A 26974-nucleotide genomic window follows, 5' to 3' on the forward strand; every position below is an offset into this window, starting at 1 on the left:
ACGATGCCACAGACTACTTTCTTCAGTGTTCATGAAAACAAATGAGAAACCAGAGTGGAGAGTTAGGTTCAAACCCAGTTTCGGATCCCATCTTGATGGTGGAATGTAGGTTTCATCTTCACTGGCCTTTCAACAGATGTTGGTAAGTGTGTTCAAACTCCATGTGAAGAGAGTTCCCAATGAACTAAACCAGTTTTTCACCAACAAAACCAGCCCACCAACAAAACTGTAACCAAACTGTGCTTGTGCCACAGACAGGTAGCACTCAATAGCTGTGTTAGCCCTGTGACCTAGAAGAGATGATGATTTGGTCCAATCCCTGCTGGCTGTCAATGATCTGAGACCCCCCATGTGGACTGAACCTCTCGCTGGCTATCAGTCAGTTTTCACTTCCCAGAATAGGTCATGCTAAACAGGATCTTTCCAGGTCAAACTGACCTGAAGCTCATTGGAGAAGACTGTCATCCCAGCATAAGGAAACAGGAGAGGGTAGTAAAATTCTGCATAACCCCTCCTTCCTAGGACTACTAGGCCCTTCTTTGTAGATATCTGTAGGTGGACCTCACAGGAAATTAATTTGGAAGGTTTACAACAGGGAGTGCTCCTTAAAAGGACTAGGCTATTTTGTGCTTTTCGTCACCCTTCCAGCATTCTGCTGGGTTTCACAGCAGCACGATTCACATCATGTGAAGGTTGATGTGTCCTTTAAAATGCTCCAACAACTGCTCCCATCAAATCTCCCTCCTTCTCACCCACACGAAGCAAACCTAAACTATGGCTGTCAATGCTGGAGGAAAGACACTGCTAAACTTTCAGACTTCCTAGGGATTTTGCCACATCACTATATTTGTCTGAACCTCAGAAAGTTTGGTGGTTATTTTAAATTCAGTTAAAACCCCAGTGTTTCGGGTGTTGAAACCAGAAGTAAGGGAGGTCCCAGAGGGTCACTAACCACATGCCTCTCCCCTCAGCCCGGGGAAGGGCTGGAACAAACCCTGTCTGCCACAGGCCCAACCTCCTCACCACCCCAGAGAAGGAGGGGCAAGAGCAGTGCTACCCCTCCCCCAGAGTAGTACAGCCTGAGAATAGAATCGTGCCGCTTCCAGTAAGTGCAGGGGTGGTCCTCTCCCTCTCATGGAGCAGCACAACCTGAGAGAAGCACTGCTTCTGGTGAGTGTGGGGGGCGTGGTGCTGGGATAGGATGCATGTGACCCCTCATACACCCCCGCTTACGTCACCCCGGTTGAAAATTATTTATACTTCAGAAACACCTACCAGCATACACACATAGTAACAGACAGCTCCTGCTCTGAAGAAATGACAGTCAAAATAGACAAGAGAGCCCTCGAGGGAGGCAAAACTGAGGCACAGAGAAGGGAAGTGACTTGCCCATGGTCACAGTGCAAATCAGTGGCAGAGCCAGGCTTAGCACCCATTTCTCCTGGCTCAACCCCACCACTTTTGGAAAAAAAGGTAGGCTGTGCAATGAGCTTTTTGTGCTCTTTTTTAGAACCTTGATAAAAGGACCTGGACAGAGCCAGGTTGTGGTAAGATCAATGACAATTATAACAAATAACAAATGTTACTAAAAGCTACCCAGATTTTTCCAAAGCTCTGTAAAGATTTGGTTCAGGCTGAATTGACCTAGTGGTATGGCTTTGCATGGTTCCTCATGCTATTAACACCAGTGCAAAATGGGCATATATACACAACCTACTCAATGAAACCAGTACCATTTCCCACTTATTTTGCACTGCCCTAAAGAACTGCACTAAATGTAGGGCAGCAAGTGATTTCCCTCATTAGACACCCAATATATTAGCAGTCTGAATGTGTAGACCTAAGCATGTGTGTGGAGCTGTGGTCTGGAGGATTAGGTATCATCCTAAGGCTCTACCATGGACTCGTTATTAATTACACCTTGGCTACCCACCAGTAAAATAAGGGTGACAATATTTGCCTGTTGCACTGGGAGGCCTATCCAAGCTTAGATTCAGACCACCCTATAATTCTTAGAAGCTCGGTCCTTAAAGGTTTGTCCATTAAGCCTACTTGTTAGGCTATCCTGGGCCATTTCTGAACCCCATTGAGGGAGAACCAATCTAATGGAGTCTACGAAAGCACATGTCATCTAATTTTGACTTTGGGCACGGCTTGGTGTTGGGGTAGAACCTGAGGGCAATACCACCACTGTTCCCTATAAGCTTAGCTCTTGGTTGGCTGCCCAGGAGTGATTCAGGTGCCACCCAGTTAATTAGCAGAATGCCCACAGCCACCCACAGCATCATGTGTTTCCATTGGTGGTGCACATCTTCACATGCCTCGGTGCATGTAACAAAATATATTCCACCCATGAATGGAAAAAAATTACCTGGTGCACTGAATGCCACCCAGGGAATTCTATTCCCTTAAAATGGTAACCAAGTCCAACAGTAGTTACAGATAATTTTATTTGCAATGATATGTGTGTGTTCGTTTTCCACCATTCAAGGGCCCTTATTGGAGAACAGGAGTTTTGTATAAAGTGCAGTATAAGTATGAAACCCGGTATAAAGTTAGCATATATAAAGCGTGCCATCTGGTGGCAAATAGCATGAACAGCATCTGTTGTATTGTTCATATGTTTGTAGGTTCAATAAAGTTGTTAATTAATGCATTGAAAATGAATTCTTACTCTGAACAAAGCATGGTACCTAGTCAATGTTCACCGCAAGAGCAGATTATCAGAAACATCCCACTAGAACCCCAAAGACAACCTTTCACTTCCCTTAAAAGGGGTGACTAATAGGTTTGCCAACTCTGACTGAAGCCATTCCATTTTCTTACACTAGCCTATTAAAATCTCCAGGATTGCTTTCAATAGTCTCTAGGAGATTGATGCCAATTCCCCAGGGCTGGAAACCCTAGTAAACCACAAATCCAATTAGGATGAAGTGTGAAGTGCAATTTAAATCATGCATAGGGCCTTGGAGAACGGGGACGAATTTCCCCAACTCTCAGATCCTCACAGCACATCTCTACTGTTCTCAATGGAACTGTGCTGATCAAGCCCATCTGAACAGCTAGCCCTGAATGTTTGAGCACTGTTTGGTGTTAGATGGCACCTGTCATGCACATCTCAGATGTAGCCCAAGTTGCTTTGTAAAACAATGAGTTAGTACTGACAGTACAGAGAAATGTAAAGCATGGAATGTTAAGCCAGGATACCTCAACCAAACGATAGTTTCTCTAAGTAAATATAGACAAATACACTGCACCAGATCCAAATCGACAGAGCTACGCCAACTTACACCAACCTATTATCTAACAGGGTACAGGCCTCTACTTTCCTTACTTGAGGTTGTGTTCCTTTTATTTGTTTTCAGATTACCTTTAGCAGTAATTGAGACAGGTGAAACTGACTAATTCTCATGTTATCCTTCATTAAAACCTTTTTAAAAAAAACATAGGGCCAGACACTCAACTGGTGCAAGCCAGCATAGCACTCCTGACTTCACAAATCCATTGCCTGAGCTGATTTACATCAGCTCAGGCCCAGACTCTGTAGTACAAGCTCAAAACAAACACTTCTATGATTACCTGAGAAGGAAAAACACCCATCCTTTGCAAACCCTCTTCACAGGAAAATACCATTTTCCACAGAATTTAGCAAGCAAGCCCTGAAGCAGACCCTACTACCTGAAGGGTACAGACAAGCTTTCTATGGACTCCATTTCCTCATCTCCCTTCCCAATTCAGGTGAAGTTATACAATTTATGCCTTGAGAAAGTACGAGTACTTCAGCCCTTTTTTTTCTGCTCAAGTCCTTCCACTACATTCCTCACAAAAAAGCTAATTCATGGCCCAGCTGCATCTTTCTGTTGACCTCGATGGGCTTTGGATCAGGACTCATGTGCGCTATATTTTTCCCAGCCTCAACAATAGTTTCAGTGGGCTTTGAACCCAAATCCTTTCAGGCCAGAAGCAAGGCTCATAATAACAGACTAAGAAGCCACACAACATAGGTTTCCAGCCAAATTTGAATGCTGAAGGCTAGCCATGCTTGGGATAAGGAGACAAAACAGTATTTTCCCCTCAGGAAAGCTAGCTTTATTTTCTAAAGGTTAATGAGAAAGAGAAGCAAGTTAGATTAGCCAAAAGAATGAAAATAAACGGAGTGTTTTTTTCCTGCCTCATTTTGCAGAAAAATGCATGGCTTTGGTTTTCCTGCAGGCAGTTGCTTCGTATCAATGTACCATGTGGTGACTCAGACACTTTGTTATTATAATCTAAGCCAAAGAGAAGGCATATTTTATGAGCTACATGTCTTTTCCCTCCCTGTCTCTCCAGACAGTATGCTTCCATGAGTGAGAAAGGATAGACAAAACTTTGCACAATGGTTTTTAGTGTCTCCCTGAAAGTTGTATTCTTTCTTTGCTTTTAAAGTTCAGAAAAGGGAAACAAAAACAATTATGGCTTTGGAATGGCTGCCACAGGAGGTGACATTAAAAGACTGGGATTTTTCATTTTAGAAAAGAGGAAACTAAGGGGGGATATGATAGAGGTCTATAAAATCATGACTCAAGAGCTGGGGGCCACCAAAGGAAATTAACAGATAGTGGGTTTAAAACCAATGAAGGGAAGTATTTTTCAAACAGTGCAGAGTCAACCTGTGGAACTCTTTGCCAGAGGACATTGTGAAGACCAGGACTTCAAACAGAGTTCAGAAAAGAATTAGATGAATACATCGAGGATAGGTCCATCAATGGCTATTAGCCAGGATGGGTAGGAATGGTGCCCCCAGACTCTGTCAAAAGCTGGGAATGGGCAATAGGAGATGGATCACTTCATGATTACCTGTTCTGTTCATTCTCTCTGGGGCACCCATAATTTGCCACTGTTGGAAGACAGGATACTGAGCTAAATGAACCTTTGATCTGACCCAGTGTGGCTGTTCTTATATAGACCAGCAAAGCAAAGCAAGGTTCAGATTTATAGGAGATGGTGTGTAATGTCAACAGCAAAATTTACATGTAAGATTTACATGAGAGGAGAACAGAATATCATAGAGAAGATGAAAGTTTCACACCTACAGGGAGAGGAGAATATGAGTCAAGATCCACAGAGAAGTAATTTTACTCCTACAGAAGAAAGAGTTTTGAACAAATATACCCCACGTGGGGTTCCAGTCAGAGGGCTCAGTAGATACAGAAATACGTGGGTCCCAAATTTCACTTACACATATTCATGGGTAGTTATTCACATGATTAGACCCAGTGATTTCAGTTTAAGAAAGTGCTCATCAAGTAAGGTAAGGGGGTCTGTGCCTGGACATTGGCCCTGTACGGGCCTGACAAGGGTTGAACCCAGCCATGGGAAAGGGCTGAGATTGTGGAGCCCGCAGTTGTGGCATGTATCAGCCAACTAGGGCCCAGCTGAGGGCTGTATAAATGAGGGCTGCTGCAGGGTTGGGTGGGGGAAAGCTGCCAGGGAAGCTACAGGGGCTTCCTAACACAGAGCAGGACTGGGGGAAAGGCAGGCAGAGCTGAAGGAGCTCTGGCCAGGCAAGCTCCCAGGCTGCAGGGCCTGACACAAGGCCTGAGGGTACTAGGATTGCAGGGCGGCAGCCAGGGCAGCAGAAGGCAAATGGTCCAAAACCCCTTTGCCAATGATGAGTGGCTATTTCAGTTTGCAGTTTGCCCCTGAGGTAAGGGGCTATATGATGACTGGCAGTGGGTCACCGAGACAAGGTGGGTATCAGGGTTTGGGATACCCTAGGAGGGCAGGACCCCAGAGTGAGGGGGCACTGTGGCAGGGTAGTACCCTTAGGGTAGAGCCCCATGGTCTAGGAGGGATGCAGGCCCTGATACAAGTTGATGGAGAACAGAAGGCAGGTAACAGCGAGCAAGACAGTGGCCAGAAGAGGCTGGAAGAGCTAATTCCCTAAGTAACCAGCAACAGATGCTGCAGCAGGGAGTCACGTGCCTGGTTACAGGATCACAAGCTGACACAGAGTGAGCCCAGTTCTCCTTTCACACTGGTGTAAATTTGGATAAAGGGATCTGAGACTGATTTAAAATCAGAGAAGAATCTGGACCACAATTCAACAAGTTTGCTGCCAAGGCTCAGGCCGGCATTTTGACCTCTGAAGCCTCTGACCATTACAAAACCTCCAAACCCCAAAAGCAAACTAAAAACAAAAATATGACATCTTCAGGCCCGTCTCCTTGGAGTCGGCGGTTTCCCAAAAAAGAGCTGAAAGAGAATTTTGTCTGTGCTCAAAAGTGATTCAAGCTACAGGGGATTTGACGAACTTGCCTGCCACCCACCCTTCTCCCACGCACAGATGGACTCTAGACTGAGCATTCTTTTAAATCAGTAAAAAAAAGAAAAAGCTAAAAAGAAATCAGATTACCCAAAGTAACAAAGAAATGTATTATTTTCAGTCTAGTTATGAGAACAATTTCCTAGGAGAGATAATACCCTTAGATACTCCTCCATCTGCTCAGTGCCTGTGGCACTGTACCATGTGCACCATATTAGATCATAGGAATGATGTTTCTCTTTTGCCGGGAATAATAGAGTGATTTTTACAAATGTAGGTGCCTACATTTCACATCTAAAACCATATTAAGGGATCTGAATCTGCCATGAACTGTCCTTGTTCTGTTGTTCAGACAATGGGAATTCAGGGCATGTTTAAAATTAAGATCATGCTTATGTACTGAATAACGGTGAACCTACTGAGAGATCCTGAGTGCCCACAAGTTTCAATGAACTTCTGAAACTGGTGCAGGGGGTCTAAAAATAGGGCTCAGTGCTTCATTTGTAGGCACTATATTTGGTGGCAACTGGAGATACGCAAATAAGAAACAGATTGTGTTTGACAGACAACATACCCAGCCAGTGAAATAAGAGATGGAAGTGTGACCTCAGATTATTTAGAACAATTCTAACTGATTTGTTAATGGGACAGAGATCAGAACTGTTACCTCTCAAAGGTATTTAACGCTTTCACTGCTATCACATCATGGTTACCTTAAGCAGGGACATACTTTCCTTTACCCTTCCTATTAAGTAAAGCGATTCCACTAAAACCAGAATGATTTTAACATCATTTGCAAGGAAGAAAAGCCTGAGATAGCACAAAGACTACTAGGGACTTTACTACTTTCAAACTGTTTGAGACAAAAGATGCCTAGATATAAGCAGTGAGCGACAGCACAAAACCCAAAGAGAGAGAGAGAGGGAGAGAGAGAGAAAAATAATTGTACCTTTCAAACAACAGATTGTAGGGATCTCTCTAGCTCACAGGACTGGCAGCAGAATAGAGAGACTTATTTCCCCCAGGGTTATGCATTCAAATCCCTGACAGACCCAACAATGTTAACATAACTGATGTTATTTGAAGGCCTTTGTGAAATGAATCAGAGGTGTCAGGCCACTTTCTGGTGGGCAGATGGCACTAAATTGAAGACAGCTACAGGTCTGTGAACACAGACAACATGGAACTGTCTTCCCCACCCCACCCCCACCCGCCTGGGACAGAGTTCATGGGCATTAGTAGAGAGACAGGGCTTGTGTCCCTCCATGCTTCCTCTTTTCTGTCATTACCTATCATGTCATTCAGACTGGGGGATTCAGCACATATTTAATGTTGAGTTGAAGTTTAAATGCTGACCTGAACAGGGACTGACCTAAAAAGATGCTTAAATCTTTCCTGCCTTTGGGTGTAAGTCAGCAACCCACAAGGGTAAACTCGGCAATTTAGAAACAGCAATTCACACAGGATGCTGCTGGATGCAGCCTGAGCTCTCACAAGACACCATCTTTTATTGCTGTGTCATCAAACCAGGACCAAAAGATAAAACTACCTGAGGCCCAGCTGCTGCACTCTATGTGTTCCACTGTTACTAATCCCATGATGCACCACTTCATCATTTTGTAAGGGTAGATATAGACAAGCCCAAGTCACAATTCTAGTGTTCCTGCCTGCATCTAACAGATGAATTCTTCTCACAGCAGCAGCATTAGGGCGACTGGATTTAAGGAAGGGTTTCTCCATCCACCTTCTCTGAATCTAACACATGCAACATGAAACAGGGGAGGGGAGAGATCATAAATAGAGTTGCAGGATGATTGCAAGCAAAAAGACATGCTGCAGGAGGTGGGTGTTCAATAATTCACTTCCCACTGGCGCTGCCCTGCTGGCTTTATGAAAGCAAGTTGAGCTATTCCATCTGTATATCGTCCACCTAAATATGAACTTAATGCTGGTAAATGGTACCAAATGGACATTCCAGGAGACCAAAACCACCTTCTTATTTTCAGAGTAGGCACGAATGGAGCAACAGCACGTCTGGCTATCTCAGAGTCCCTGCCAAAGTGGTTCCTGGAGGGAGTTCTACCAGTTTGGGTTTCTCTACCCTTTACTGTTTGAGTGATGTGGCTAAGAGCAGAGGAAATGATATGCAAAGACCCACAGAAGTGAGAATAGGAAGGAAGTGGAATGTGGAAGGCAGGGAAAGAAATTTTAACAAAAGGAAACAAGAATTTCCATTTCCAGTAAAGTATTCAATAGAAAACACTTGGCTAAAGTATTCCTGACAGGGATACTCTAGATCAGTGTTTCTCAACCTTTTTTTTTTCAATAAAGTACCACTTTTTAAAAAAAAAATATGAGTACCCCCAGTACCTACAATTTTCAGACACATATTTTTTTCTACCACTGAAACGTATTTGTTTAAACAAATTAAACATAACTGGTTGGTTGGAAGAAATTGCCCATAGGCAATAAACTTGACATCATACTTATGATTCTGCAAAAAGGACAAATAAAAAAAAGATGAATATAAAATGAGTCCAATTTTTTATTCATAAAAAGGTGGAGAAACACTGAGTTACCAAACCCTCTAGAAGCGCTCCATACTCCCAGGGGTACACATACCCCTAGTTGAGAACCACTGGTCTAGACAGTGCTTGTGTAACTGACCACAGGCAGATTTCAGCCTGGGCCCTCTGGCATTTAGTGCAGGAGCCTCTACCATTCCAGCTAAAAGCCAGGTGACTCTCAGCTAAGGCTGTGGAGGATGCTCATTGTTTCTCTCTATAAGTGGTCAAGTTGACACTACATGGGACAATGAACCATACCCACGGGTGTGTGGTTAAACTTGATCCTCCCAGGAGTGCAGGCAGGGCCACCCAAAAAGGAGCAGGGCAATCCCCTCCCCCAGTATCCTAGCTCTGGAGACCCAGTAAACTCCCCACCCCGTACCACAGGCCCTGCCCCCGGCTCCACCTCCATCCTGACCCCTGTCCCTCTCCCCAGTCAGCCTGGCTGGGGATGACCTGGAGCAGGGTATGGCTGTGAGCAGCAGGGGCTTCCACCCCTCATCTCCGCCCACACCCACTCTCCATGCAGCCATGCTCTGCCATATCCAGCTTCCTGTCGCCATGGAGAAGTGGGGCTCAGTGAACCAGAAGGACGGGTATGGCAGAGAGGAGTAGACTGCTGTTTGTGCCACCCATGTGGTGAATGCAAGGGTGGGGGGAAGGGCCAGGGGAGTGACCCCTGCTGCTGTTACCACCCGCCCCCACCACCCCCACTGCACCTTGCCCCAGCAATCCCTCCCGCCATCCCATCCTTTGACAACTGTGGTGGCTGCCACAGTGCCCCCAAAAGCACGGGTCTTCCTCCTCTGGATGGGCCGGTGGAGGGCAGAGGACTGGATGGAAGAGCCCTAGAGGTCCCTTCCAGTTCTAGGATTCTGTGAATTAATCAGATGCACAAAAGGTCAGATCCTCGGCTGGCGTAAATCAGAACAGCACCATTGACTCCAACAGATGTGGCTTGTGCTATCTAAGATTTCTCTCTCTTTATACAGCACCTAATATGGGCTAGCTGTGGTTCTATTTGCATAGCTCTGATGGGCTACGTCTACACGTGAAGCCTACATCGAAGTAGCCTATTTCGATGTTGCGACATCGAAATAGGCTATTTCGATGAATAGCGTCTACACGTCCTCCAGGGCCGGCAACGTCGATGTTCAACTTCGACGTTGCGCAGCCCAACATAGAAATAGGCGCAGCGAGGGAATGTCTACACGCCAAAGTAGCACACATCGAAATAGGGATGCCAGGCACAGCTGCACACAGGGTCACAGGGCGGACAAGCGCTTCCGGGGCAACAGCTAGCCGCTCCCTTAAAGGGTCCCTCCCAGGCACACACAGCCTGCACAGCACGCGGTCTGAGGAGCCATAGGCACACAGACCCCGGGCACCGCAGTCATGGACCCCCAGCAGCAGCAGCAGCAGCAGCAGCAGCAGCAGCTAGAGGTCCACCCAGCCCTCCCGGCAGGAGCAGGGCTTGCCCTGACCCATGCCATGTGGGAGGCAGCTGAGCACCTCCTTGCCCCAGGGGAGGAGATGCCCCCAGGGCAGCAGGGCTCAACCCCTACAACTGCAGCACCCCGCTCCACCCCCCCGCCTCACACGCCGGCGGCTGTGGAGCTACCCCACCAGCACCGACTGGTGGGAGTGGCTGGTGCTTGGGGAGTGGGACGACGACCACTGGCTCAGGAACTTCAGGATGACCCAGCAGACATTCCTGGAGCTGTGCCAGTGGCTCACCCCCGCACTCAGGCACCAGGACACTGCCATGCGGCGTGCCCTCACAGTGCACAAATGGGTCGGCATCGCTGTCTGGAAGCTGGCCACTCCGGACAGCTACCGATCCATGGGACAGCAGTTTGGTGTCGGAAAGGCCACCGTCGGGGCTGTCTTCATGGAGGTAAGCGAACCCACGGGGGGAGGCCAGGGCAGGGCAGGGGGGCCAGAGCAGGGCAGGGGGGCCAGGGCAGGGGGGCCAGAGCAGGGCAGGGCAGGGCAGGGCAGGGCAGGGGGGCCAGAGCAGGGCAGGGGGGCCAGGGCAGGGGGGCCAGAGCAGGGCAGGGCAGGGCAGGGCAGGGCCACGCACACCCTGCTCACCCCTCATTGGGGCTGTCCCATGTGCTTTCTCTGCAGGTTGTGCGTGCCATCAACGCCATGCTCCTGCACAGGCTCGTGAGGCTGGGGGACCCAGATGCCACCATCGCCGCCTTTGCCACCCTGGGCTTCCCCAACTGCTTCGGGGCTCTGGATGGGACTCACATCCCCATCCGTGCCCCGCATCACAGTGGCGGACAATACCTCAATCGCAAGGGCTACCATTCTGTCGTCCTGCAGGCCTTGGTGGACAGCCGGGGACGTTTCCAGGACATTTACGTGGGCTGGCCTGGCAGCACCCACGACGCCCGGGTTTTCCGGAACTCGGGCCTGTGCCGCCGGCTGGAGGCGGGGACCTACATCCCCCAGCGGGAGATCCCTCTAGGGGACACCACCATGCCCTTCTGTGTCATCGCAGATGCGGCCTACCCCCTCCGGCCATGGCTCATGCACCCCTACACGGGCCATCTCTCCGCTAGCCAGGAGCACTTCAACGAGCGCCTGAACCGTGCGCGCCAGGTGGTGGAGCGCTCATTTGGCCGCCTGAAGGGACGCTGGAGATGTCTCCTGACCTGCCTGGATGCAGGCCCCAACAACATCCCCCAGATTGTGGGTGCCTGCTGCGCCCTGCACAATTTGGTCGAGAGCAAGGGGGAGACCTTTTTCCAGGGCTGGGCTGCGGAGGCCGGCAGGGCACATGTCCAGCCACCTGCTGCCCCCAGTCGGCAGGTGGACCCCAAGGGGACCCGGGTCCGGGAGGCCCTGCAGGCCCACTTCGACGAACAGGCTGCGGGGTGAACTCTGCCCAGGCCCCCTACTGCCCGCCCCTTCCTCCCCCACACTCCTGCCCCAACGCCCACACCATGGAGCACCCCACCGCCCCCCCCTCCCACTTGTCCTGGACAAATGACAGCACGCACTTGTGGCTGAACGTAAATTTTTTTTTTTCTTGCCGAACCTTTTTTTTTTTTGGATGTAAATAAATATGTGAACCACAGACAGAAAACTAGGTACAAACGTTCAACAAAAGCAATATGTACAAAAATAAAACAATCCAAAGACACAACTGTGTGCCATAAATAATAAAAAGAAAACCAGGGAGGAGAAAGGGGAGAACTATTTACATGGGGGGGACGGGGCAAACGGGGGGACCAAAAAAACAGGGTCCAACTATATACAAGGGGGGGGGCCACGTCCCGGGCCCCTCGCCCCTATAGCCTGGCACTGGGCGTGGCCGGCCGGGAGCCCCGCCGCGCTCGCAGCCTGGTCCGTGGCTGGGTGGGAGCGGGCTGGACCGGAAGGTATGGGGGCCGGCGAGTGTCAGGTGGCTCCAGGGGTCCCTCGGCACTCTGGCCCTCGCGGGTGGGTGGCGGGGCGACGGCGGACGGGCCGGCGACGGGCGGAGCAGCTGGTGGTGGGGCTGCAGAAGCGGGCAGGGCGGGCGATGGGTCGGCCGGCGCGGCATGGGGGGCCAAGTAGTCCACCAGGCGGTTAAATGTCTGCAAATAGGCCCCCCATGCCTCCTGGCGCCAGGCCAGCGCCCGCTCCTGCAGCTGGAGGTGCTGCTCCGTGACCTCCAGCTGCCGACGGAGGATGGCCAGCAGCTGGGGGTCCGTCGCCGGCGGCGGTTGGAGGCGCGGGGTCCGCCGTCTAGCCCGCCGCGGGGCCGGTCGGTCCTCGGCCGAGGGGCTGCCCTGGAGCGATGGTCCCGGAGGGCTCTCCGGGACGACTGACGCCTCGCCGGCGCTCTCTTCCGGTTCTTCTGATGGTGCAGGTGCAGGACACAGGAGAGGAGGTGGGGAAGAAGAATGGAGACAGGTGTTAGTGTGGGCCCCGAGCCGTGGCCTTTGTCCCCCCAGCCCTGTGCTGCAGGTTCCCCATCCCCGTCCCCGGGAGATGCTGCTGTGATGGATGGGGTTCAGGGGTCCCCCTGCCCTGCACCCCGTCCCCTGGTGGGAGTGACTCTCACTTCACCCCGCAGGGTCTGAGAGCAGGAGAGCTTTCTTAGGCCACAGATGGCCAGTTTCTGGCAGGAGTGACAGCACCAGCTGTCGGAAGAGACAGTCCTTCCAACCCGTCGTGGGGAGAAGACCCCAAGGGGGGCCCCTCTGGGATGCAGCTTTCCCCCTCCTCAGGTTGGCTGCCTACCAGCTCTCCCTTCCCCTAGCCTCTACCTGTGGCCCCCGCCCTCGCCCCCCAATTCCAAGCCAGCTCGGCTCCTCCCTCCTGTTTGTTCAGGGCAGGTGTCACCTGCCAGCTGTAGCGCCAGGATCCTCCTTTGGCCCTGGGAGCTCTTCGGCTCTTGGGGCTCATATGTAGCCTGAGTCTCCCTTTGGCACTCCCCCCACTCCATCACATGCTGCTGCTGCAGGGTGTCCCACCCCCTCCTCCCGGGGGCCCCTCGAGGTTCCGCTCCCCCCTGGCCCGGGGATGGGGCATGGCACTGTCATGCGGGGTGGTGGGGGGCAGGGGCTGATGGCTGCAGTGCTGTGAGGGCCATGGCCCTGGTGTCCTTGGGGCCATGGCCATGTGAGCATGTGGGGGGCCCTGGACACATATCTCTTACCCCTGCCCCTCAAGCCCAGGGGTGTCCACCAGAGAGGGGTACCTACCTATCGGTCCGCTCCCACGGTCCGGAGATCCCCGGGGGTCGGAGGACCTGCTGCTGCTCCGGGATGGCAGGAGGAGGATCTGCAGGCTGGATTCTGCGGAGGAGGAGCCCCCCTCCTCCTCCTCCTCCTCCTCCTCCTCCTGCCGTGATGTCCCGGGGATGGCCTCCGGGGGGGCCCCCGGGGTGCGGGGCTTGCCTCCGGGGCGGACTCCGGCTGCAGGGCCTGCTGGGCCTCATCAGCCGAGGTCTCAAGGGTGGCCGGAGGGGAGGAGGTGTGCCGGGAGCCCAGGATGTCCCTGAGCTCCCTGTAAAAGGGGCAAGTGACGGGGGCAGCCCCAGATCGGCTGGCCGCATCCCGGGCCCGGGCGTAACCCTGCCGCAGCTCCTTCACCTTACTCCTAACGTGGTCAGGAGTGCGGGTAGGGTGACCCCGGGCAGCCAGGCCGTCAGCCAGCCGAGCGAACGCATCCGCGTTCCGCCTCTTGCTCCCCATTACCTGGAGCACCTTCTCCTCGCTCCAGAGCCCCAGCAGGTCCCGCAGCTCGGCCTCCGTCCAGGAGGGGCCCCGCTGCCGCTTCCCAGCCTGGCTGGCCCTCTGGCTGGGCTGGCTGCCCTGGCTCCCCTTGGGGGGGGTCCCCTGGGGGCGCTGGGGGGGGCTGCCGGGCAGCCATTGCAGCTCTCAGGGGCTGAGGGTGGTGCAGGCTGGCCGCGTGTGCAGGCTGCAGCCTGCACGTTCCCTCAGCTTCCTGCAGAGGCAGGGAGGGGGAGGGGACCTTTAAGGGGCCGCTCCACGCGGCCACCAGTGAGCTGAGGGGCTGGAGAGAGCGTCTCTCAACCCCCCAGCTGATGGCCGCCATGGAGGACCTGGCAATTTCGACGTTGCGGGACGCGGATCGTCTACACTGTCCCTACTTCGACGTTGAACGTCGAAGTAGGGCGCTATTCCTATCCCCTCATGGGGTTAGCGACTTCGACGTCTCGCCGCCTAATGTCGAAGTTAACTTCGAAATAGCGCCCGACGCGTGTAGCCGCGACGGGCGCTATTTCGAAGTTAGTGCCGCTACTTCGAAGTAGCGTGCACGTGTAGACACAGCTATGATGTCAATGGTGCTACATCGATTTACACTAAATGAGGATCTGGCCCAAATCTCTCCCCTTTAATCTATTGCTCTAGCTCTATGGGACATGTCACTGTTTGAAAGGAAGAGGGGGCATGAGGCAGATTTCTCTGCTCCTCTTCTGATGTTGCAAAGTTGGTGCCTATTCTCTTCCCTACATTAGGGTAATTGCATTTCAAGTGAAGATTTTATAGCCAGCAAAGAAAGGCCCTGCAAAATGATTTAGAGAAAACCGCAAGTTTGGCACCGGAACCAGGATCCCCCACTCTGAGTCTGGCTGTCTGAAACACTGAGTTTATAAAGGAGCTCAAGTTTTCTTTTGCAGGGGTGTGTCCCGGCTCTAAGGGTTTTCTCTTTTCTTCCGCCCATTGTACTCCTGCACACACACAAACACACCCAATTAATTCAGAGATGTATACACAGCACAAGAGCACATGTGGCAGGTGTGGACTTACACAGACATGCATTTCACAATGAGCTTTATGCATACAAACGTGCACAAGCTCTAAAGAGAAGCCCCATCATATTCACATACACAAACAAAGTTGGAGGACACCCTGAGTCTCCGTCACAACACAACACAACGGCCAGACCTGTTTGTCTCCCTCTAGTGAGTGAGCTACAAAGAGAATGAATGAGTCTTTTACTATCTTAAAACCAGAAGTGTTATGGTCACTAGGGGAAAGAGAGCGAAGCCAGCGTGAATCTCACCATCTGCTGGCTGAAGTCAAGTGTTCCAAGATCACACCTGGCTGGCCATCCTTTCACACAAATGTAGTGAGGGAAGCCCGGAGTAGAACACAGCAGAAAACCACAAACATATCCTGCACAATTAAAAATGCCACCTTCACTGAGCACCTTTTAAGCCTTTGCTCCCCACCATCTCCATGTTCATTGGAACTAAATTCATGCTGATGAAAAGGGCCTGACTGGCAGCTTCAACACCCTCTGTTTGCCATAATCCAGGCAGCTGCTGTGCCTGGTTTTGGATCCTGCTCTATTAACATTCCTCCTCTGTCCTTCAGTGACCCTGTCGAGGGAGAGAAAGCTGTTCAGTCTGCAGGATCAGAGAGCTATAAAGACAGTAAAAGGGCCTACAGGACAAATTAAGCCCTTTTAGGAAATGGACAAGCAATCTCCAAGTGAAAAGAAAGTTACAGTATTTGCACCAGCAGGAAAGAAGAGGTTACAAGCAGTGTTCACTCTAACATTTCCAGCCCCACCCCCCATGTGGAATAAAATTGTTATGTGCAGCAAGGCATGAACAGACTGCACCATCAGTAGAAACACATGACATTGGCTGTGGGCATAAAAGCATCCTCTGCTAATCAGCTGAGTGGCATTTGAATCTCTCCTGGGTGGCCATCCAAGCACTCAGCTTACAGGGAACACCAGTTATAAGTGGATGTGAAGAAACAGACAGCATTATCTGTTCTGTGACAGGCCTGCTGACGGAAGGGTAGGGAAGGGGAAGTTTTCCCTGGGTCCAGCCTTTTAAAAGGACGTGGGGCTCCCAGCTGCTGCTTTTGCTACCACAGCAGTAGCAGTGGCCCTGAGCCCCAGACTCTTTCAATCACCACCGGAGCTTGCTTCAGTGTACTCCAGGTGACTGTGAGGACTGCCTGTCCAGGTGAAGGTACAGCGTGACACCTCTGAGAAGCGCTGACAGCTCGCTGTCCCCACAGCCTGACCCCTTCTACAAGTGCAGAGTCCTGAGTGCACATCATGCCCAAGGGACCTGGCAAGGCTTTCGACCCCACCATGCTGTGAATGTATTGACCATATTCAGATAAGGGCCTGGTAACATACGCTACAGTTAGACGCAGCGAAAATAGCAGCAGCCTGATCTGAGGCAATAAAAATGCATTGCATGCCAACCGATGTGTGCTACCTAAGTAGGATTTATTCATGCTATTTTGAACACATTTGTATTACAGTATGATCGGCAAACTTGTTCCCCCCGCCCTAAATCTGACCCCTCTTGAACATCCTTGGACTGATTCAAAATGCATGTAAGTCAAGAGCAAGAGTCTCACTGACTGTCAATCATCTTTGGATCAAAAATCTCTAACAACACTAGTATTTCCATGTGCATGGGTTTGTACTCCACTGAGAATCAGGCCCACAGAAGGTGGGTGTGGGGGACGGCAAAGAGGACACGTGGCCCAGGGATTCAAAGAAGCCTGGGGCTCCCAGCACCACTGCTGCAAATTGCTTCCTGAGCACCTGCAGGAGCCCTCAGGGCTGCCTGGGGAAAGGGCTGGGCATGGCATGACATGTTCTGGGCAGTACTGAGGGCTGGCTGTCCCAGCCTCGCCCCTTCTTCCCATGGCCCTGCCCCTTCTGGAAGCATGGTGCTGGCTGTCCCGCACACCTTAACCAGGGAACCAGCAAGTCTGGCAGACCCCTTGCCTGGAATACATTGTAGCTACTTCATCATGACCCTGCAGTTAGTTACTCCTTTGAATTAGAGCAGAGCTGCAGCAAATTTCCACACAGAATAAGCAGTGTAGTTTTGGTACTGAATAAATTCAATGTTTCTGCTCCACTACATCTTCTGCAATTCCCACAGAACACCTGAAGAAGACTCAGGGATATGTCTACACTTAAATTTCCGCAGCAGCACAGTTGCGCAGGCATGGAGGTAGCAGTTAGGTATAGACACAATCTACTCCCACAGAAGGGGTTATCCCATTGGCATAGGCAATCCACCTACCCAAGACACAGTAGCTAAAATTGACAGAAGAATGTGTTCATGAGGGGTTAGACCAGCATAGCCATATTCTCCGGGGATGGATTTCCATGCTCCTGAGACCGGTTGTTTTGCTGATGTTAGATCCCAGGGACTACGCAGCTGGTCTGTCAAGGCCAATGCTTAATCTACTAATCTTAATTGCATCATTGTTACTTTGTGCTCAGCCCAACTGTTGGTTATACCCCCTTGTTTTACAGTCCAAATACATCATGTGACAACATTGAGGCAAGAGGCCATTTTCTCATTCTGTGTGTATAACCCACACACCTACATGTGTAGGTTACACATGCCCAGTGCTTAGTGCAAGAGGGTCATGATCACAACCTGGAGCCTCTGGGAGTGACTTCAGGACAAATAGTGCTAAATAACAGCCCTTGCATAGAACTTCTTTTAATGTGTCCCTTAATGACATGCAGATCAGATACAGCCAAATTTCAGATTTAGCTGCCATTGAGTCAGATTTCATTTGGATGGGGGTAGAGGAGGAGCAGGCAACATTTATTAAATGTAAAACTTTAGGCAAAACTGTATTCTATGCCCTCTTGCCATTATGCATGTGCTTAAAACAAATCTGCAGCATTAACCATGGGTTAATTGCAAAGCATACAAGAAGCCACTTTGCACTAATTGCTAGGGTGGACTGTCTAAAATGTTCAGCACTGGCCTAATTCTACTCCTATCGAAGTGGATAATAAAGCTTCCACTGACTTCAGTGGGAGCAGGGTGAAGCCAATGAGGAATGCTTTTGAAAATCCTACACTAGCTTTTACAAAAGTGTACGAAAGGTAATGTTGTTAAGAATAAAATGCTGTTGAAAATCATATCATAACCTTTTACTGGCTGGTTTAAGAGGAAGGGCCTAATCCAATGTTTCTATTTTATTCTTTATTTTGTGTGGTTGGTACTTCTCTACAAGACAGATCCAACCAAACATCAGATCTGATGCCTCAAGCTTCGGGGAAGGTTGGATCCACCGCTGAAGTTCAAGCTTGTGCTAGTACCGTATCAAGTCCATGAGATCCAGCAAGTTTTGTGAACCATTTTCAACTCAAAAATAAATCTGAGGCTCAAAATCATAAACCTCCTATTAGTTCAGCCATCCCCAATTTCAGTGTTGTCTACTTGAAGGTTAATAAGGAGTCCCTTTGTCCATAAGTGAAACCTCCTCTGGGCAGATACACATATAGTTTGAATACGTACAGGAACATTAGCCTCAAGTAGCTAAAAGAGTGTTGTAAGGAGGAGGGATAGAAATCGTTCTCCTTGTCCTTTGAGGACAAGACAAGAAGCAATAGACTTAAACTGCAGTAAGGGAGGTTTTAGGTTGGACGTTAGGAAAAACTTTCTGTCAGGGTGGTTAAACACTGGAATAAATTGCCTAGGGAGGTTAGGGAATCTCCGTCACTGGAGATATTTAAGAGCAGGTTAGATAACCATCCATCAGTAATGGTCTAGATGGTGCTTGGCCCTGCCATGAGGGCAGGGGGATGGACTTGATGACCTCTCTAGGTCCCTTCCAATTCTAGTGTTCTATGATTCTAAGTTTAGGGCAGGGAGGAAACAATACTGAATTCAGATGATATGATGGCTTTTAAGTGAGCAGACTGTAACTATCCCAATATTATCTCTTCAGTACATTGGGAATCAAAGCCTACCCTTACCAGAATGTCCTGGAAACTTTAACTACCCTTTGTGTCCAGGATCTTTGTTTGCTATTTCATTTCCTAGATGCAACCATCTGAAACATTGTAATGAGATATTGGTTCACATAATCTCAAAAGCATGGGTGACACCTACAGAATCACCAGCTTCCTGTAGATTTATCATTCTTACAAAAACTATGAATGAGTATGGAAGTGCCAACAGTGGCTGTTCCAAGTCCATTATCTGTCAAGCATACCAATGTCCACCACACCCCAGGGGTGATATAGCCACCTGAGCCAAATCAAATAGTGCTCTCACACTTTGCAGAAAATCCTGCAGCAGTAAGTTTCAGAGCATGGCTCAGTCACCTGGCCTCATAGGGCCCACATGGTGGGTCTAAAAACAGTAGTGTAGAGATTCAGGCTTGGGTTCACCCTCCATGGGCTTCAGATCCTGAGCTCCAGCCTGACCAATGTTTATGCTCCTGGTTTTTACTTCTGTATCCAATTCAAGAATCTGGGAGCCACTGCTGTGGACTTTTTTCCTACGAAAATACACTTTAAGTGCCTGTCTACATGACAATGTCTAGTAGTGTGCATTTAAAAACTGGATGAGACACTGTACTAGGAGTCAGGAGACGTAGGTTCTAGTTCCACTTTTGAAAACAACCTGCTGTACAACCTTAGAAAAGTCATTTTACCATTTTGTGCCTCAATTTTCCCTCCCACTTTTTGTCCATCACCTTTTTAAGTTGTACACACTTTGAGACAGGGACTGTCTTTTACTAAATATTTGTGAAGCATCTGCTACTATGGGGCTGATGTCTCTACCTTTGCTCCAGAAATACAAATACTAAATAAGAGAAGCGCTGAGGACAGGCTAGAAGACCTATAAAATACTAGCAACAAAAATAAGTAAAGTGGATAGCTCTGGATATCAGTGTGGCAGTGAGCAATGGAATCTTTAATATCTCAGTTCTGAGTTCATATCTATGCAGGTCAGTAGCTCCTGAAAGCCATTATCATGTGCTAGCTATTTGTTGACCTAATGAACCTGGAACTTCAGCACTGCTCCTAGTAGATGAGCTCTGCCAGCATTATACTTGGCAATAGCTGCCCTTTTTATTAGCAAAGTTACATTCTCAGCACTGAATGGTTATTTCCATGGGAACCACTTGCTCCTGGAGGTGTTCCTTGACAATCAAAGATGGAGACATATTGGTAAGGCAATGCAGAGGCAGAAAAGGTACTTTATTTGCTTTGTGCGCAAGATGATGATTTCACCCCCCCAGGTCTATTGCTCTCTCCAGTACTGAAGAAAGAAATGGGGATAAAAAGTGTTAGCACTAGGAATACACAACTGCTCTGCTGGCTGCACTGTTAATGACTAGCATCTGGGTGCAATGACTGTAAGAGAGAAACTATTTTTTAGTTTACACAGAGCAAAGGAAAACCCTTAAGTAAACATACCAGCAGAACAATTAGATGGTTAATCATGACTCCAGCTATGGGATGTTTTCTCCATGTTTCTCTTCAAAGGAACAGCAATTAATGAAGAGAAATGAGTCACCCTCCTTCCCACACTGGGGTTACCTTTGCATTGTTGCTGCTGCTGTACAGATCCCATAGCGTTTATACTCTCCAAGCCATCCACGTATTAAGTTTGCAGTATTCAAAGCCAGGAGGTACAGGGACATGCCATTTAGCTTCCACCTTCAGAACGACTCCTTCAGGCTTCCATTTTCAATCTCATGATGAAAGAAAGGGCTTCTGGTTTGGCATCTGACTGTGCTACCAGGTGATAGTGGACTGAGAGCTGCTGGCATCAGCCAGGTGTTTGGCCAGTCAGTATGGGAAATGAGTTGATAGGAATCCAATTCCCATTCATCCCGTACAGGAATATATCTGTGCTGGAATAATTGAGTGGATTCACTTTGTACTGTAAAGGTAGCTATCAATGAACCTCCTCAAGGACAGAGTTCCTCCCTCGGATTCTGGCCAGTCCTAAACATGGGGTGAACCAACCTGGGCAGTTATAGCTACTGGCAAGAGGCAGAGTGTGAGAGGCTCCAGTATCCAGTCTGCAAAAGGGTACATATACAACCCCAGCCACCCATCAGAGCTAGCCCTGTTCACATTGAATGGCTGCACAGAGTTTCCTTCACATTAGGAGCAAGCGAGGAGCTATATTTTATCCCCACTGCTGCCTCTGTCTCCAGGGAAGACAGGTTTTAGGAGCATTTACCCCTAACAAATCCTGGGTGGCTGTACAAACTCAGTGCCGTCCCAGTTAGCACTACTGTGGCATATCTTAGTTCAGAAGTCAAGGATGCAGAAAAGAGACTGTACTCCCATAATGCAGGGAAATTTGTACTGGGGACTTCACTGTTACATCTGAAGTTTTGACCAATGCCCTACTCACTGGAAACATGGAAGTGTGTAGGGCAAGGGCCAGGATTGAGCCATTTTCTTTTATAGTCCTTCTTTTCCACTCTCTGGTACCTAAACCAGTCATACCTAGGCAATTCTACTGCATGTGGTCATGGCCTGAATTTAAGCCCACGACTTCTCTATGACAACTCATTTCAGACAGTACAGCTTGCCCTCTGTTATGGGCAAAGCCACTCACAAAAAAATGTTGCATTGTGCCTGGATAAGATGCACCTAATTCCCTTCCCTTCCAATTGTTTACTACCTTCTTCCCATATTACCTGTCCCAGTGCTCTTCCCTCACCTATATCACCCAGGAAGCTTCAGGCAGGATCAGATTCTCTGTGGGTATATAGCAGCAGAGCTCCAGCAAAGAGATTGAAAAGCCGCTTCACATCAATTGAAGATCTGGTCTGATATTCAGACTGTGTCGTGCTGGTCCTGATGATCCATTCCAAAAATATGTAATATTTTGAAATCCCTCATGAGTCCCACACTGACCTCTATAAGCAGGTCCCCACTATCTTTACTCCCTGGCGAGCTGCTGTTGAACGTTTAGCTGCCGAGCTGTGCCTAGGACAGAGCAGGATGTGGGGAGAGGTGACAGCACTTGCTTCCTCTGCAGACTTCGTTTTTGCATCAGGGTTTGTCTCTTTCTGACAGAGCTCTGGGTGGGACAAAGCAGCCACAGGGTCCTTGGCTTCACTCTGCTGAGGCCCCCATCCCCCTTCATTTCCTGAACATTTCTGATGCGTTCTGTTCCTGACCAAACTTGGGCTGAGCGCCCAGCTGATATTTTAGCTTTTGCTTCAATATACTCAAAACCTCAGCTGCTGTAAATAATTTTGACAGGGGCCCCACATCCATTTCAGAACATTTGCTTGTATACAGTTATATATATTGAGTCAGGCTGAAGCTCTCTAAGCCAGCACCCTTGGGACCTGATTGTTGCCAGGCCCAGAGAATTTGCCAGACCGCAGAAGGTCAATATTGTTTAGCAGCATTACCAATTCTTTCACTATTCACTGTAATTATATATAGATAAATAGGGGATTTCATTCCCTACAGCTGTCAAAGGAGAATACCAAGTCCTGGTGACACTGGCTGTAATCCTTGATGAGGGCTGGAGACACCCAGTTGGTTTACTAGCTCTTAACACAAAGATATTCATATTTCATAGTTAACAAGAGGCCCGTGAGGTGGTGTATGCAATCCAGCTGTGCTCTGCAGGATGTTTACAAGGCAAAGAACAGATGAATCGCAATGTCAAATAAGAACAATGGTCCCTCTAGTATCCCATCTCAGAGACTAACCAGCTCCTTCAGAAGAAGCTGCAAGAAGCCTTGCAGTGGGCAGTCATACAAACTTGGAAAACATATTTTATTGGGGGTAGAAACTCTCAGTTAGTGGCTAATTTATTACCCTAATCCTGCAGAAAGCTTAAGCACACGAGTAGTCTCCTTGAAGCCAGTTGAGTTGAGCAGGTTTATTGTTTTGCCGAATCAGGCCTACTTCCCTTCCAAAACTGCTAATTTTTGGAGAATAGCTGTTGTGAACAGTTGCCCTCACAGGAGCATCTTCCCCTTACATTCCTCCCCTTTGTGCTCCCACTCAGCTGAGTCACATTTGTTCCTGGGGAGCACACAGCCCCATGTTTACTTCACATCACCTTGTCTCCTTCATTATGTGCCCTTTCCTGGAGACACGCAACAACTGGTGCTTGCATCAGTGTGCCCTACAAACCTGTACACAGGCCCCTCTGGGAGACAGCCCCCTGCCAGCCTGTAGAAATCTCTCCTTGCTACATGCATTCCCTCCCACCAGGCTTGGGAGTGAAGGGCAGAGGCGGATTCTCCACTGGAGAGAAGTGAAGAAACTCAGGTCCTGGGAGGAGGGCAGAGTGGTTGGAAGGATGGGGCTAAGGGCAGCCATTACAGTGACCATAAGTGCTAACACTGATTTGCTGTGTAACCCTGATCCAATTCCTTGACTTTTCTCGCCCAATTTCCCAACCTACCGAAAAAAGGGTCATTTGAGAAGTATTAGCAGCTGTGGAGGACTGTGCACATGCCAGTCATCATGCCGGCAGGGGACTATGAAAGTCCACCCCGAGGGCTCGATTCTCTCCTTTCAGTCACCAGGATGATGCTGAGTGAAACTCCATTACCATCATTATAATTGGAACTATAGCAGATTCATCAGAGCACAAGTGAGATTACACCTAGGCCAGTTTTGCCTGGCAGATTTCTCAGATACATATATTGAATTTAGCCATGAAGCGGGATAACACGTGGGACTCCAGCAACTGGACACCTCAGAACACCTGAAAAGTACACCAGAGAGAGAGAGAGAGATTGACTACCTGGGTAAAGATGGAAGATTTCCCCCTTTGGGGTGCTTCACATGGAAGACAAAGGAATATGTGGTATGTGGGAGTAATGTTCAGTAAGAGAACTTATAGCTACTTCTGAACCACATCATCATCCCTAATGCTAGCCTAGCCAGCCAAACAGATGGCAATGTCGAAAGCAGGCACTCTCCTGGCAAGTCCTTTCCAGCACCAGGCAGTGCCTTAGGGCTATGCTGGCAAACCTTCCTTGTGGAGATGCAATTTGCACTGGCAAAAGAACACGTTTACTGGTATGGCTAAGACCAGTTTCTTCAGAAAAATAAGCAACACTTGCAAAAGAAACCTTTTGTTGGTATAGGTGCGCTTCTACTTTTTTCCCTGCCCTCCTCACAGATCTGGAGCTATGAAACAAAGACCATATGGAATAGACTAGGTCTAAGTTTTTTGCTGAGTTTGCAGTTCCAGCCTCTCCAATGCACTGTAGAGCCTTCCTCGCTGCCCAACACACAATGGAGAAAAGCCAAGTTCAGACAAGATCAACATTTGGATGGTTAGAGACTGAGAAACTAGACCTAAAATGCAGAAAAAAGCCTAGGTTCTAGTCCCAACTCTGCCACAATTTTTTAAAGCAAATCACTTAATCTCTGTGTTTCTGTAAAACAGGGATAATGATACTTTGTCTGCCTTGTCTATTTGGGTTGTAAGCTCTTCTGGAAATCATGGGGTCGCATTTACATAGAGGCAACAAGAATACAGGCTGAATCTCTGTAGTCCAGCACCATCGGGATCTGACTGGTGGCAAATGAGAGAATATGCCAGACAACAGGAGGTCAATATTGTCTAGTAGCATTACCAACACTTCCACTGCTTGCTGGGCTCCTAGACATTTAGGGATCGATTACAGCTAAATAAGAGCACAGAACACTGAGAACGAGGACTGGTAGCTGTAAACAAACTTTATGGAACCATGAGAAACTTGGCCACACCCATGATCAGTGGTCGTCCGGCTAACTAAAATCATGCTGGATTACACATGTTGCCAGGCGAGAGAGTGACGGACTAGAGAGGTTCAGCCTGTACACTGATTTTGATTTGGGCTTTCAGACACATGGCTCTGGCTGTAAACCCAGGTTATATAGCTACGCTAAATGAGGTCGCTGTTACAAGCAATGCTGGTGGGCTTTTAAAAACTATTTTGAGTAGAGAAAAAGCCTGAGGACATCAGGGCCACAGACCTTCATTATCACCAATGCCAGTTTGTGGGCATTCAATAATTATTCTTAAGGCAGGGCAAATCAAATCTTCTACAGAAATCCCACACTCTCCTTTCCTTTCTCCTCTACCCATTTCCTTTCCTCCCTCTTGCTCTTTTCACTGCCAGTTACATTTAATATAAATATTACAGTCATTCCTAGAAGCCACTGTGGCCAGCTATTTTGTCAGGCTGTGTGAACACAAGAGACAGTACCTGCAGAAGAGACAGTCATTGTCTCCAAACAGTACATAAACCATACAGACAGGGCCTGGAAACAGAACTGAAAGGTTTTGCCCAAAGTCAAGCAGCACAGCAGACGAAGAGCCAAGACTAGAAGTCAGGGCTCCTGAATCCCACAGCCAACACATGCTCTGCTCAGCTTGGGAACATCTCTCTCCACACTCAGCTGTTACCTGCCTGGCCTGTTGCCCTGCAGAGGCTCTGTTCCCATGATGCCTCTTTCTCAGTTGTCAGGTCTGGATAACACTCTCTCCAGGGAACATGCTGCTGCCCTTTGTGCTACTTCTGTTTGCATTATTAACTCAGATTTTCCACTGAAGTAAATGATAGACCAAAGTGTCCAGCTGGAATGGAGCTAAGCCCTATCCGTTTGTAAGCTTCTTCCCTTCCCCTTCCCACTACCCAGCCTTATGGGAACTTTCTTCCTTTGAATGCTCCTCAGCAATCAGAGCTCCAGCATGTTCCTCCTCAGAGCCCCATTTGCAAGGCTGTTTTCTCCCTAGCAGGGGAAACACACACCCCTACTTGGCTCTTCCAGCAACTAAACCTAGAGCCTCGCTTTGGGCCCTGACTCCAGGTGCCTCACAGCCCCACTGTGCATCAGACATAGGTGCATCCATGGGGGGATGGGAAATGCACAGACTTGCCTGTCTGTCTCCCCAGCCCTATTTTTTTTTCCCTTTTCTGGGACTGGCCATCCTGCTTTTTCCAACCAATCCCGCAGCGTGTTGTTAGTTAAAGTGACAAGGCTTCCCGCACCCCCACCCCCTGCCACCACTCCCTCATTCCCTCCACTAGAACTTGCCTTCCTGTGTTTGCTCATGCACAATACACCACCCGTGCTGGCTAACATTGCTGCAAGTAAAACCCTGCAGAAGAGAAGAGAGACGCCACCAAAGCAATCCTTCCTCTCTCAGGAATTGGAGCACTGGGCTCCCTCAACACAGGAGGAGAGGGAGAAAAGGAGAAGGGAGGGGAGGGCATGTGGAGAAAGTGGGCACTGCTGGGAAAGGCCGTGCACCTGTTATTTGTCAAGGCACTTCACAGATACCAGTATTGGAAGCAAGTGGCTCCCGCCCCTGGATTTATCTCTGGCCCCTTCCCTCATTATCATATGGGGCTGACATCTTTCCATTCCAGAGCTTTATGCTGTAGATTAAGTCTCCCTTTACAGAGGCACTTACCATCCAGTCTGGGCTTTGACAGGAAAGGAGTTGGTGATTTCAGCTTAGGCCCCAAAAGCCTGACCTTCCACACAGCTGTTCCAGAGGCACCTAGGAAAATTTGGGCTGTGGTTGGTATCATACAGCTTATATCAGGAATCAGGAGCCCCTGGCATGGGTGCCAAGAGCAGCACACAGGCCGATTTTCATTGGCACGTGAGGTGGGAGCTCATCCCCGCCTGTCTCCTCTAGCCCCCACCACCCATGTAACCGGGAGCTTGCTCAAAGCCACACCTCCTGTGGATTAACAAAAGACCAACTAGTGCTACCAACCTCCACCTAAACAGCAAAGCTCTGCATCTTAATTTATTTATAAATGAAGCTGTTGTAAGCAGGACTGTTAGGCTATGTCTACACAGCACCATTATTTTGAAATAAACCATTCCA

At 49.1% G+C, this 26974-nt stretch overlaps 1 long non-coding RNA gene across 1 annotated transcript in view; it reads right to left on the reverse strand.

Moving 5' to 3' along the window:
• The window catches only part of LOC142013987 (uncharacterized), a 43204-nt gene continuing 16230 nt past the window's right edge, over positions 1–26974 (reverse strand). Inside the window, exons 3-4 of the long non-coding RNA XR_012645849.1 lie at positions 26549–26638; positions 1–20 (exon numbers count right to left, since the gene is read on the reverse strand). This is a non-coding gene — a long non-coding RNA (uncharacterized LOC142013987). The remainder of the gene's footprint in view (positions 21–26548; positions 26639–26974) is intronic.

This window comes from Carettochelys insculpta, chromosome 6 (genome assembly GCF_033958435.1).
Source record: "Carettochelys insculpta isolate YL-2023 chromosome 6, ASM3395843v1, whole genome shotgun sequence".
Lineage (NCBI taxonomy): Eukaryota > Metazoa > Chordata > Testudines > Carettochelyidae > Carettochelys > Carettochelys insculpta.